A 14,405-nucleotide genomic window follows, 5' to 3' on the forward strand; every position below is an offset into this window, starting at 1 on the left:
TTATTTTAGGAGTTTTGGGTTTACAGAAGAATTGAGCAGAAATTCTGTCTTTCATAGAAGCCTAAATATTGCACTAGAGGAGGTTCAGAATTTCCGTCTCAGGATAGAGGCCAAAGTCTCGGCCTCCTGGAGTACCAGCACGCCATTCTGGCTCCATTTGCTGTGTGATCCCAGTTCCTTCCACTCCTTCTTTCTTATTCATTTTGCTCTTGCCTCTCGGCCTAGCTCAGTCCTTGAACATGGGAATGTGAGTCCAACTCAGGGCCTTTGGGCTCCCCATTCTCTGAGCCTGGAAGGTCTCCCTAGGTATACAAGACCATCACTCCACTTTTCCTCTTGATCCCCATTCAGATGTCACTGTATCAGAAAGGCCTTCCAAGGATATGTAAAATAAATAAAATAAAACAACAACAACAACAAAAACAAGGCTCCCCTGTCTTCTAAGTCACTGTGTCTCCCCTGCCCTGCGTTATTTTTCTATATGTCACTGTTTCACAGAGTTTGTAGTAACTTATTTTCCACCACTAGATTGCAGGCTCTTTGAGAGCAGAAGAGCTCGCTGCCCTTCTTGCTGCCTGGAAAAGTCCCCGGTGGGCGCCCGGCAGGCTCTCAGTAAGTATGGTTGAACACATAATTGGTCTTAAGCAAGAGACAGACGAGGTGTTGAAAGTACACACTGAGGAATTAATTTGGCTTGGTGAAGGAAGTTTAGGAAGACTATAGAATAAAGGAAAGCTGAGCAAAATTTTATTGAAAAAGATGTTAATAATAAATTCAAAGCCTTGGTGAGTTTTGAAATTCTGAATTACAGGATAAATTTTGAGTTCTGAAGATTGTTTTATAATATTCACTTTAAGCTCACATTCTTCAATTCAGCGTGTCTGAGGTAGATAAAAGTAGCCTCCAATTTCCTGAAATACAACATAAGCAGCAATTACCATCCGATCCACACACCAGAGGTGTTATCTGCAGCAAAGTTCATACGAGTATATTGCTTAGCTACATGACCTCTAAAATTAGTGATAAAAGCAAGTAACTAAAAGCTAGTACAGCTAGGGGGTTTATGCAGTGTGCATTTTTCTCCTCCTTCTCTAAAACAGGTCATCAATTTTCAGTACACTTTCCAAGGGGTGTATCTGCCATAGATAGATAGATCCTCACCGTTCATATTTTCTCTTTTGTAAAACAGCCATAAAAGTTTTCTTACATTTATAATAGTCCTTCCCTGCTTTTAGGAAATGAATGAATGAATGAATAGGACAAGCCCCTCATTCCACTCCAGAGGCAATAAATAAATATAAATAAAGCAAGCAGATGTCCAATGAGTATCTAAAAGTAGGATAAAGCTTGGCATAAGCCTTTACTTGGTATCTTTATTACCTTAACAACTTTGTGATCTGCTTAACTCTGCATATAGATACATTAATCATTTAAGGAGTATTCTTCTAACAACTGCTAATACTGCTAATACATGCTTTATTATCCCTAAATTTGCCTTACTTATCTCATCCCCTTTCAAGACTGGGGCAGGATTTTCAGAGCATTTACAGTATCATGTCCCAGACTCCTGGAGGGGGACCTACGTCTCCTGTCATTGCCTATACCTTCCCTGAACAGCGTAGCTTTGCAGGCACATGGTCTCACAGTCAGGTTGCCCCCTGCACAGAAACAATCATCTCATGGGGACCCAACTTCCCCCTTCTAGAATCACGGGTCTGATAGGTGGCATTCTGCATCCTGCACAGCAAATGGAGACTGCTCTCTCAAGTGATAAGGACTTTTCTGGAGCCACCCGTAGAACGAGAACTGAGAGGATGATCCACCAGGAATGGTTTGACCAAGACTTCTTCATTACACATACCTCTCACCTGCCTCAAATCTTCCTCTAAGTCTAAAGAAATCTCGTGACAGTAATTGGAAGACAGGACTGAGATGCTTGATTCCACTTTGCCTTCACAGTATGGTCCCAGTGATGAAAGTTCCTTTCCTGCTTGCCGTCCTTCCCTTTTCTGTTTGGTTTTTGGCAGCAAGACCTCCTCCGTTGGAACCTCTGGTAACAGAGTCTTATTCATCTCAGAGAATGCCAAGCAGCACTCGAGTCACCCCGCACATCAGTCTCACAGCAAATAATGTTCGGTGACAAAATTCCCACGTGGGAATTCCCATCCTTCTCTTTCAGGTGACTTAATGTGAGTTAGCTTTTCAGGCTGTAACCAAAATACCTGACATAAACAACTTAAAATAGAAAAGATTTATTTTGGCTCACCGTTTCCGAGGTTTTAATTCACAGCTGACTGGCTCCATTGATTTGAAAAGGGATGGTGGAAGAAAACTGCCAGGTTCATGGTAGATTGGAAGCAGAGAAAAAGAGACCAAAGGAGAGAAAGGGGCCATCACAAAATACACCCTTCTAGGGCATATGCTCCCAGTGACATCATTCCTTCCACGAGGCTCCACCTCCTTACAGTCTCTACCATCTCCCATTAATCCACTGAAATTATTAATCCACCAAATGGATTAATCCACTAATGAGGCTAAGAGCCCTCAGGATGCAATCATTTCCTAAACGTCCCACCTCTGGTCATTGGGAGCCAAGCTTTAAGTAAATGAGCCTTGCCAGACATTCCAGATCTCAACCCTAATTGTTGTACCACCTCCCAAGAGGAGCTTCACAGGCTGGTGACCAAGGCTTTAACACAGGCCTTTGGGGGACGTTCTAGATCTTAACCAAAGGTAAATGCCTTTGATCTAAACTAAAAGGCAAATGCCTTTTTGTCTTTTACCAACCAAATTGCTTTTCACTTGATTAATCCAACATCGTATTCTTGGCTGCCATTTTGACCATATGACATTTATCAGATGCTACGGTTACTGCCAAGGGGAAAAATAGAACCTACCAACTGTGCCTTCCCCTTTGAATCCCCACTCTTGATCCTCAACAGTTAGAAGAGGACACACCGTCTCTCCAGTCTCTTCTAAGAACCTGAATTCAGTTTCTCTCCTTCCCCTAGGCCATTCTCTGCCCAGACAACCATTTGGACAGAGTTCTTCAAACTGGCAGCTTAAAGGGAAAATTTTCTAAGAAGTAAAGGAAATAGCAATAGTGTCTAGCAATTCCCAGGTTTAAAATTCCATATGCATCCTTTTGTAGAATGGATGTACCCAAGAATGCACAGCTTGCCCACTTCAAATCTTACCAAATTGCATTGCCCTAGCAATGTAGAATAACTCAAGGGCCAGAGACAGAGTAAGACTCCCTCAGTGCTTAATCAAGGTACATAAACCTTGGGATTTCCTGCCTTTGATGTAAGGTAGAATCATTTTGTTAGAAATTATTCTGCATGGCCTATGGTGAAGTGGTGGAAGTAATGATAATTTTATTTCCATGTCTTGGTCTCGTGTTTTCTACTACTCTCAAAGTATACATCCTGTTTGAATGAGAGTTCCTTAAGAGCAAAGCAGAGAACATTAATAAGAAATATTGAATGCTAAATACTAAAAACATATCTAATCGTAGCAGTTACTATTGGTAGTGAGAACTGTAAAAGAGATGGGGTCTTGTTGAAGAAAGCAAGTCACCTGTGGCATGCCCATGATGCATATACCTTGTCCTCAGCCCCTTCCTTGCGCACATGCTCTCTCTCTCTCTCTCTCTCTGCTTTCTGGCTGCCATGAGCTGAGCGGCTTTCCTCCACCATGCCTTTCCACCATAATGTTCTCCCTCACCTGAGCCCCAAAGCAATGGAGTCAGCTGACCACGGACTGACACCTCTGAGACCATGAGCCAACATAAATTTTTCCTCCTTTAAGTTTTTTTTTCCCAAGTATTTTGTCACAGTGATGAAAAGCTGACTAAAACAAAGTAAAAGCAGAAGTATTCTTTAGAAATGTAATGAAAAAAAATTTTTTTAGGACTAATGGAACTTTAAGAAACATTAAAAAAATACCCACAGATAAAACTTCTGTCTTTTCTCACTCTACTATGAAATTTTAGGTTCATGCTGTCTCAAAGGACTAAGTAAAAATTTACACACCCACAAACACACACATGCACACATACACCTCACAGAGAAAATCATACACAGGATAAGATGTTAAAATAGGTAGCTCTCAGTAAAAGTAATGAGTTGTTTTGTTGTTAAATTTTCCACTCTTGCAACTTTTCTGAAAGTTTAAAATTGTTTCTAAATAAGAAATAAAAACTTTTACCTGAATTCTTTGAGTATCTCTCTGCATCATTTTATATGATTGTTAATACCTATATTAATCACCAATCCTCCTTTTACTTTCTTTTTAATATATAGTAATGTCTACCTCCTGGTAACAAAAATTGAAATTATGTGCTAGCTGCTAGAAACTGTGTAGATTGTATCCTAGTTTTCTTTTTCATTAAATATGTATAGGGAAAAAGCTGAACTTCATGGTTAGTGAAAGGAATGGAGTTACCTCTGATTTCTATATTCATTTATTCATTTCCTAAAGCCAAAAATTAAGCTTGATGCACTCACATACACTTTTTCTAAAGAAATATATCGTTTATAGAATACCTCCTCCATAAATAACTTAAATTTTTATGTACACACTATGTGAATGATTACAAAATAAATGGGTAATAATATAATAATTTATCTTGCTTTATAACGTGAATCTTAGATTATTTCTATCATTGTATTTTTCTTTTTAATGATCATTTTCAGTATTCTTATACAATGTAGTCCACTAATATCTTTCATATGGGGTATTTATAATATGCTTCAAAATGCATAGTTTCTATTTCCAGTACTCCCTTCCCTTCCGGAAGGTCTAGTGGTATCTTGTTGTGGTTTTAATCACCACCTCACTAAAAACTAATGATGTTGAGTATTATTTCATGTGCTTAACCATCCACCTCTCTTCTTTGGTGAAGTGTCTATTCAAAGCTTTTGCTCATTTTAAAAAAAATGGGTTATTTGTTTTCTTATCATTGAGTTTTGAGGGTTTTTTATTTATTCTGGACAGAAGTGACTTGTGAGCATTTTCTTTCTGTCAATGACTTGTTTTGATTTTTTTGTTTTGTTTTCATAACACTGTCTTTCAAAAAGCAGAAGTTCTCATTTTTGATGACATTTAATTTGTCAATTTTTTCATGGACCATGCTTTTAGTGTTGTAGCTAATAAATGCCTAACTCAAGGTCATAAAGACTTCTGTCTATATTTTCTTGTAAAAGTTTCATAGTTTTAGGCTTTACATTTAGGTCTATAATCTATCTATAATAGTACATATTAGTTATTTACTGCTACATAACAAATTTCCACAAACTTAGCAACTTAAAACAACATGTGATTATCTTCCACTTTCTGTGGGTCAGAAGGCCCGACATGTGATAGCTGTTTTTTTGCTCAGGGTCTCACAAAACCAAAATCATCTGGAATGTGTTCTTATCTGGAGCTTGGTGCCTCTTTCAGGCTGGTGGAAAAATTCAATTCCTTGTGGTTGTAGGGCTGAGGGCCTGTTTTTTTTCTTGTTGGCCGATGACTGAGAGTCACTCTCAACTCCTAGACATTGCACTCAGGGTCCTAACAACATTGCTGCTTACAATACCTATTAACAACCATCGGAAGTATCTTTTTCCAGATAGCTATGGCAGATATTTAGCAGACTGTTTGCAGCTGAAAGAGAAGTTATATAATGTAGGATAATCATGGAAATGATTATGCTATCAACTTTTGCCATATACTTAACCTAATCAAAGAAGTGACTATTCTGTGATATTCCTAGGTCTGGAGAGGTGATTAAGCAAGGACATATATACAGGGGAAGGAATTTAGGGGATCTTCTTGTAATTCTTTCTACCACAGAATAAGAGGCATGGATTTCTAGCTTAATGCCATCTTTTATAAACAGAAGTTCTTTATTCAATGTGCTTGAATTTTTAATTTTTTCCTTTTATGGTTTTCTTTTTAAAAATATATATGTATCTAACCCTTTTATACTCCAAGGTCATAAGAAGATTCTATTACAGTCTCATCTAACAGTTTTACAGTTTTGTCTTCTGCATTTAGGTTTCTATCTTGCAAGAACTGATTTTTGTGAATAGTGCTATATGGAAGTCTGATTTTACTTTTTCCTTATAGGCAACAAGATGTTTTAGCACACATTGAAACATCCACCTTTCCTCATTCTGAAATGCCAAGACTGAAGCTAGTGTTCAGTGTAGGAAACAGTTGACATAGTTATCCTTTTGAGTCTTATGATCTATGAACATGATATATATCTCCATTTGTTTTTTTTTGATACATTTTATAATTTCCTTCTTCACAGAATGTAAAGAAATTTTACCACATTAAATATGATCAATGTCTTTTGTTTCTCCTGTAATGATAAAGTCATTGACCAAATGAGCACTATGAGTCATTGCAGCAGGCAGATGCTCCTTAAAGGGACCTCAAAGGCTAAAAGAGAGGATGCTGAATCCATGAGGGAAAAGATTGGGCACCAGACTTTGATAATACTCTCCAATTCCATGGCATTGCAGCCCTGAAAGCCTGATAAGTGTTTATAAATTGGTCAAAATGCTTGTGGTCTTGAAGCAGTGTCTGAAGTCTTTCCAGTGGAGTGAAAATGTCTCCTGTTGTCCCTGAAAATACTGCTGCCACACTATGGGTTGCAAACTCTAGGATACTGTTGTGGCTTTGGAGAAGGCAAGACAAATCCTCATTTAGACCAAACATAATGCCAGGGTGGTAGTTTTCTGCATTAATGGGGGAAGGATTCTGTGATAAAAGTGTCAAAATCCATCTCTCCTCGATTGAAGTACTGCATTGATTCCATCGAGCTATGGCTGACAAAGGAATGTGAGATGGCTCCATTGTAGCAGCCACACAGGTAATACCTCATTTCACCAACATTTGTAATGTGAGGTGATATATATTGTTTTGAGGATGTTAGGATCAGTGGTCTCTTTGTGTGAACTTCTGACCCCAACATGTTTGCTTAAGATCTTGATTTTTTTTTTTCCTTTAACTTGTCATACTAGCTGAGCCTGGTGATAAGGGGGCTGATTGTTTTTTTGCAACTTTCCTAATTTCTTCCATTGTTACTAGCTTGTTATTTTCTCTTTTCCAGAGTCAATTTTGATAACTGGATTTCTATGGCCCTGGGTCCTGGCCCCATACCCCAAGGAGCAGACTTGCAGGATAGTGACAAGTGTGGCTGCATCATCTGCTATTCTTCACTGTCTGTTTTTTCTTTTAAAAACAATATTTTAAAAACTCCACATTATCGTCATGGCTTTTATGCAGTCAGTGTTTGTATAGACTTACCCAGGACTAGATGGTTAGGATACCTGAGTTCTGGAGGTAACTTGGTTCCTCACTAACTGTTAGACTGAAGTCCATGTAACTAAAGAAAAAACTTGTGTTCCTGGACATTTACAAGCTAGCTTTCCTAGATTTCTTAGATGCATGAGACTAGATGATTCTTGAAATATATATATTTTTAAAATTTTGAAATAATTTTAGCTTTCCAGAAGTTGCAAATATGGCACAGACACTCCCAGGTTCTCCTAAAGTCTGAATCTTATAAAAATGTGGTGCACTTATCAAAACTAAGGGTTAATATTCTTAGAATACAATTATAAAATTATAGACTTTTTTTTTCGGGTGTCACCAGCTTTAGTTACTATCCAGCCTAGAGGGACTCGTTGTAATTATTCCTGTGAGATTTCTACAATCTGACTGAGGGGGAGGCTGTACCCACAAAAAGTATCTCTTGAATGCCTGGTATAGGCAGGTCCTTGTTCTAAGAATTGGAAATAGAAAACATTTAAAGACTCGGTAGCACACTTATTAGCTAAGGGTCTAACTGATTTACTGCAAACTTTCAAGACCTTAGAGTTCTACCATGACCAAGAAAGCTGTGTGAAGAATGCAAGTGTCTCAGAGGTGTCTCATTAAAAGGGAAACCAAAAAGAGACCTCTTTTGAAACTGCAATGTAATGGTTGGAGATGGAGGGCTGCTGACTCCAGGCAGAGCGGGTCCTGGGACAATGAATCCAGCTCCAGGGTTTAAGGGACGCTCAACCCAAGACTTTCTTTACATTATAATCAAATCCCAGAATGCATCATTGTGAAGTCAATTAGGAACCACAAATAGAGAGAGAGGAACAGGAAGGAGTAGCCCCACTGAGATACCCTCTTGCCTCTGAAAGGGAGCAGGGCTAAGCCTTGACCATGCTAGCCTCTGGGTGCCCTCTCTGGAATCCCATCCACCTGAGCCAGCCATTTCCTTCCTGGCTCTCCCTAGGGGCCAAGGCTGTTTTCTGCTGCGACTTTTTTTTTTTTCCTTTTCTTTTTTCATCTAATTTACTTGGCAGGTCTCAAACAGGGTGGGGAAGAAAGTGTGATCGAAATTATTTATTCTGTCATTCTATAACTTCCAGGGCTTTCTATCTGTTTCCCCCAGCTCACTGAGGGGAGAAGTTGGCCTCATCGGATTAGCGGTGCCTTTGTGGACCCCAGGTGTCCAATGCAGAGCAGACGTTAACTCACTTGCCAGGACTAAGAACGTGGTCCACGCGGGGAGCCCTACGTGAAGAACCGAACTCTCTATTCTCCCTCCTCTACCATGGGTCACAGGAATATGGCTTCTGTCCAAGGGAAGGGGAATTTCTGCAGACACCCTGGTCCTTCTGGACCAATTTGATGGCTCACTCTCTTTTTGAGAAACAGGAGCCTTTGTCCAATTTGGACCAGGTCTGAGAGTATGGGCACAGGACCCAGGAAAAGCTGTCTTACGCAGGTACTCTGGGTCAGGTGACCCTAAAGCATATCTCAGCCCAGTCAAGGATCTGAACTTTCTCACAGAGGAGTATAAACTGGTTCAACTGCAAGCAGGTTATATCTGAACAGGTAGTTCCTTCTTGGTCTTTCAAATCAGCACCTCACAAAAGAGTAGGATAGAATCAGAAACCCAAGGGCAGTTGAGGACAGATGCCATCACTCACAGACAGTGCCATGTACAAGTGAGAAAAACTGAGTTCAGTCAGGTTGGTTCACTCATTCAGAGTTTATGACGTTTCTGTTATTGCCCAAGAATGTACTAGGAAGAACTTTTACAAGAGCGAGAAAATACATCGGTTCCTATCAAAGAGAAGCAGGAACTCATAAGATGACCTATATTGAGCCTTAGAACCCTAGATTGCTAGAGCAGAGACCTTCAAGATCTGTTAGTTCAACTCTCCTACCTCACAGAGGAGGTGTTGAGGCTCACAGAGCAAAGGTGACTTTAGGTGTCACGGCAGTTGGGACTGAAACAACCCTTGATCTCTTTCTTTACAGTGAGTTACTTTCCTCGTAAACAGTGCCCCAGGATATATCTGAGACTTGTCGTGGCACTGAGAAAAAAATGCTCTAAACTGCCAGTTGCAGCAACAGCTACTAACTGAGGCCAATTTCCTTCTTCCTTCTGTAGGCCCACTCCTCTTCCCTCTTCTCACAGAGGGTCTGTGCTGTCCCTTCATTCTCCACTCACCCCGTTGTCCTTGTGGGCTGCTGTTGGATGGTGTCTGTCCCCCTGCTAGATCCCCAAAGTCTCCTGTTTAAGCAGTGAGTTTGTCATGCCCTTTGCAGGAGAAAACTCTGGCAATTTTTCCTAAAGAAAAGACGGAAGCAATTTACATTCAAATCAAAACCACAAAACACGATCCTTTAATCCCAGAACAATAATTTTAGGCAGGCTCTGGAACATCAGAGAAAAATGTCAGTTTTGCAAGTTGGGTGCCAAAGGAGCCTCCAGGAAAGGCAACAACTCACAGGTGGAACCCAGAGACTGGGGCGCTTGCTTCCCTTCCCTGTTCCTCGGGCTTCATGTTCCTGGAAATGCCACACGTCACCAAGTGAGGTGGAGGGTGATGGCCCTTATGGAGCCAGACCTTGGCTTGATTCAGTCCCTGGAAGTAGAAACAAAGTGTCCAAAGCAACTATCCTCATCGTCCGCCTTGCTGGCAGAGGTCTCACCTCCTGGTACTTGGATGTTAATACCCATGATGGCAGGGCAGTATTTCTGTTGGGTGGAAAACTTGAGTTCAGCTAAACAGGAGGGAGGAAGTGTTGTCAGTAAATAAAAAGGAGGCAATATTTCTTCTATTTCTGGGGCCAAATCTTGATCTGAAATGGAAAAGCTTTGCCTCTCAGACAGCCTGATTTAATTGTTGAACAAAGCCCTCTTCTTGTGGGGAAGAAAGACAAGGATGCCAACAATTAGCCCTCTGAATGTAGGTCTGTCCAAACAATAAGGAGGAAATCGGCAGCGACATCCATCCGCCCACTGCTTTTTAGGCTGGTCCAGGCCAAGGCAAAACAAAGGAAAACACATGCCATTGGTTCAAGAGTTCAGCTCTCTCTGCAGCAAGAGAAAAGCTCACTTCCCTTTCCCTGGGCATTCCAGATCTCCATTCCCACTCGGCTGCTGTGGCATCTTCTGGACCCCCTCTAACAAATCCTCTCTAGTTGGGGGAAACTTTTATGAACTTAACTTGATTTTCTCACCATGGAATGTAGGAAGGGTCCTAAAGAATAAGCAAGAAGAACATCTGAATGCCTGCAGGGCGTTTTAGACCAACAGCATTGCACTCAACTGTCCTCTTGACTTGGCGAGCGTGTTATTGCCCTAGCTTCTGCCATCATACATAAGAAAACCTAGGCTCAGCGGTTAAAAACTTTTCCTCCTCATCACACAGGTGATCACAGGTAGAGCAGGGAGTAAACCAGGTTGCCACACTTCCCAGGTGAGCATGAAGCTGATGTCTTTGTTGTATTGCTGGATCCAGTTTGATTAGAGAAGAATCTGTGAGTCTCCAGGAAGGCAAGAGAGCCCAAGGGAGCAGAGGGTCTTGTGAGATGGGAAAACTGACCTTTCATTTTTATTGATATGATTTCCCTGGCAATTATTCACTTCTAGTTTTTCTGGGTCAATATAAAAGTGTAAACATTATTATTTTCTGGATTGAAAATGTCATTCTCTCTTCTTTCTTTTTTTCAGTATTAAATTTGTGGCTTAAAAAAATGTGTTCTGGCCTTGGTGCTGAGTTCCTAGAGACTGGTTCCCCTGGGAGTGGCTGAGCCTATCACCCCATGAGCATGCACTAGATACCTGCCACAGGTAAACGCTGTGTTGGGTGCTATGGAAGAGACAAGGCAAATTAGAAGTCAGCAACAGAAACGATACAATCTGAACTATTTTAACACATAAAATGTGAGGGATGGCATGAGTCGGGTGAACTAAACCAGAGCTTCTCAATGTCATTGCTTTCTCAGTCCACCTGTGGCCTTCCAAAGAGATCATTTGGATTGGTCTGGATGCCTGCTTTAGTTAGCTTTCTCATCACTGTGATCAAAAGACCTGACAAGAACAATTTCAGAGGAGGAAAGGTTTATTTGGGGCTCACAGTTTCAGGGGTCTCAGCCTGTAAATGGCTGACAGCATTGTTTTGGGTCCAAGGTGTGGTAGGGCATCCTGATGGAAAGGTGTGGAGGAGGAAAGCATCTCAGGACATGGCACCAGGAAGCAGAGAGAGAGGCATCTTCACTCGCAAGGGAAAAAATATATACCCCAAAGGCACACCCCAGTGACCCACCTCCTCCAATCACACGCTACCTGCTTACAGTCATCACCTAGTTAATTCCTATCAGTGGATTAATGCACAAATTAGGTTACAGCTTTCGTAGCCCAATCAGTTCACCTCTACGCTTTCTTGCACTGTCTCACACATGAGCTTTTGGGGGACATCTCACATTAAACCATAATATTGCCCCTTTGCCCCTTGTCCCCATGGATATTTAAAAAGTTCCCTAGATGATTCTAACATGACAAAGTTGAGAACCTTTGAACCAGACAGAATAACTTAAAATAGCCTTTCCAGCTCTAAGATCTTGTAAAATGAAAAGAATGTAAACAAACCTTGAATGTTCAGAGGGCAGAGAAAAGGGTGGGTAGAAAGCACTAGACTTATCTATTTTGCTTCTGTTAATCTTAGCAAAATTCCTGCTTCTCCCTCAGACCATACATGTCCATCCTGACTCACTCATTACCTCTGGAGTGGTGACCAACTCAATCCACCTGGGAAGAGTCTCACTCTCTCTCGAGTTCTTTGAATCCACAGCCCTTCAGTGGCTTTTGGGATTGAATCCAGGGTTACTATACCACTGAGCTACATCCGTAATATTTTCAACTTTTATTTTGAGACAGGGTCTTGCTCAGTTGCTGAGACTGGCCTCCAATTTGTGACCCTCCTGCCTTCATCTCCAAATTGCTGGGCTTACATGTGAGTACCACCCCACCTGACCACCAGTGGCTTTTATTGAAATATGTGTTTGTTTATCCAGTTTTCTTTTCCTCTTTCAGTTATCATAGTGGTGAGTGCAAAGGTCTGTTACAACATCCTACATTCCAGAGAGAAGGCAAACTTTCCCCTTTAGGCATCGGAGGAATCTGCAAGAGATGTGAACTGCAGGCATGTGAACTGATGTGTGGGAAAGATGGATTTGTTGGCAAAGGCAGGAAGAGGTCCATCTAGGAGAGCCGGGATACGTGCAAAGGATGCTGTGACAATGAACAAAACAGGAAAGATGACATGGGGGAGCACTTTCAAGTTGTCAGACAGATTCAGATCTGTGTCTGTCCAACTGCAGAGCCTAAGCTTTTGGTCATCAGATCTGTGAAGTTGTATCCCCGAGAGTGGCTGATAGAGAACTAAAACTCTTTGGTTTAAGTGGTTCTCCTGGTGTATTTGTGAGACATAATTGTGGCTTTGGGGCTTCTACATTCAACTTTGTTTTACCTGAGAATGGCTAAGAAGATTCCCAAAACTCATGTCAAACTCATGACTTTCATTGTAAGTTTCCTTTGCAAGTTTTTAAAATGTAGCTTTTGATGAACAAGAGTGTAGACTGTCTAAAATTAAATTTATTGTAACTATACAAAACACATGGCATTGTACATATTTGGGGGGAACTAGGTGATATTCCCATATGTGTATACATTTTATACATTGTGTACAGTGCATACTTTCTGATTGGTAACTGGATAAATTAAGCATCAAATGTTTTTTAAAGTTTTTTTTTTTAGTTGTCAATGGACCTTTATTTTATTTATTTCAATGCGGTGCTGGGAATCCAATCCAGTACCTCACACATTCTAGGCAAGCGCTCTACCACAACCCAAGCATGATAATCTTGTTCTAATAAAAAAGTTTATTTATTTTTCTCCATTGACTTAGCTTCTAGAAATCTGTCTTGAGGCATAATTGCAGACAAAGTCTTATGTGGAAAGATATATATAATGAGCACAAATTCAGAAAGGACTGAAATGTCTTATATAAAGGAATGATATATAATATACATATATAATAATACATATGACTATAAACATATGTGAATCATCTCACATGGGGCCATCAACATGGGATTGGTTAAAAATAATTATGGCATAGTTATGCTATGGAAAACTGTAATAGTTCAAAACAATGAAATAAACATACATGCACCAATTTGAAAAATCTCTGATCGATATTGTTATATAGTGTGATACATCCAATGTCTCTCTAGCTGTGTACATGTGCCAATGCCTAGAAAACACAAGAAGGACACATATATTTTTAATAGAGGTAGATCAGTTTTGTAGAATGTGTGTATGTGTGCGGGGTGATAAAGTAGGAATTTTATAGTTTACTGTGTATATTTCTGTTTTAGTTAACTTTTATGTCATTGTGGCCAAAATACCTGACAAGAACATCTTAAGGGAAAAAAAATTGGGGGGGGGTGGTGGTTTACGGTTTCAGAGGTCTTAGTCCATAAGTGGCTGATTCCACTGCTCTAGGCCCAAGTGAGACAAAACATCATGGTGGAAGGGTCCAGTGAAAGAAAGCTGCTCAGGTCAGCTCAGGATGGGGGTCAGGAAGGAGAGAGAAAGAGAGTGGGGCGGAGGGGCTGAGTCACTGCAGGGAAGATGTACCTTTCCAGGGTATGTCCCCAATAACCTTCTCTAGCCACATCCCACCGGCCTACAGTTACCACTCAGTCCATTCAAACTAGGGGCTGGTTAGGGTACAGCTTTCACAATTAAATCATTTCACCTCTGAATATTCCTGAAGTAACACAGAACATCTCATATCAAAACCATAACAACTATATTTGGATCTTTTACAATAAGAAAATTTGTATCTATTGTGTAATTAAAAATAATAAAATCTTTACTCCTTTTTATTTAAAATTTTTTTCTTATAATACTTTTATTCCATTTATTTATTTTTGTGTGGTATTGAGGATTGAACCCGGGGTCTCTTTATGTCTTTTTAAGAAGGCATGACTTTCAGTTTTCTTTCTTTGCAACTTCTTTTAAAGCTTGGATACATATTGAAAGGTGAAAA

The 14,405-nt window shown here is 40.3% G+C and overlaps 1 long non-coding RNA gene and 1 pseudogene across 1 annotated transcript; one reads left to right on the forward strand and one right to left on the reverse strand.

Moving 5' to 3' along the window:
* Positions 1-6,323: 6,323 nt before the first annotated feature.
* On the reverse strand, positions 6,324-6,967 carry LOC143379582 (mitochondrial nicotinamide adenine dinucleotide transporter SLC25A51-like; annotated as a pseudogene).
* A 704-nt stretch (positions 6,968-7,671) lies between these two features.
* Positions 7,672-13,506, forward strand: LOC143379182 (uncharacterized). Its single transcript, XR_013088433.1, has 3 exons — positions 7,672-11,140; positions 12,227-12,302; positions 12,383-13,506. It is a non-coding gene; the product is annotated as an uncharacterized LOC143379182 (long non-coding RNA).
* Positions 13,507-14,405: the final 899 nt, after the last annotated feature.

This window comes from Callospermophilus lateralis, chromosome 13, assembly GCF_048772815.1.
Source record: "Callospermophilus lateralis isolate mCalLat2 chromosome 13, mCalLat2.hap1, whole genome shotgun sequence".
Classification (NCBI taxonomy): domain Eukaryota; kingdom Metazoa; phylum Chordata; class Mammalia; order Rodentia; family Sciuridae; genus Callospermophilus; species Callospermophilus lateralis.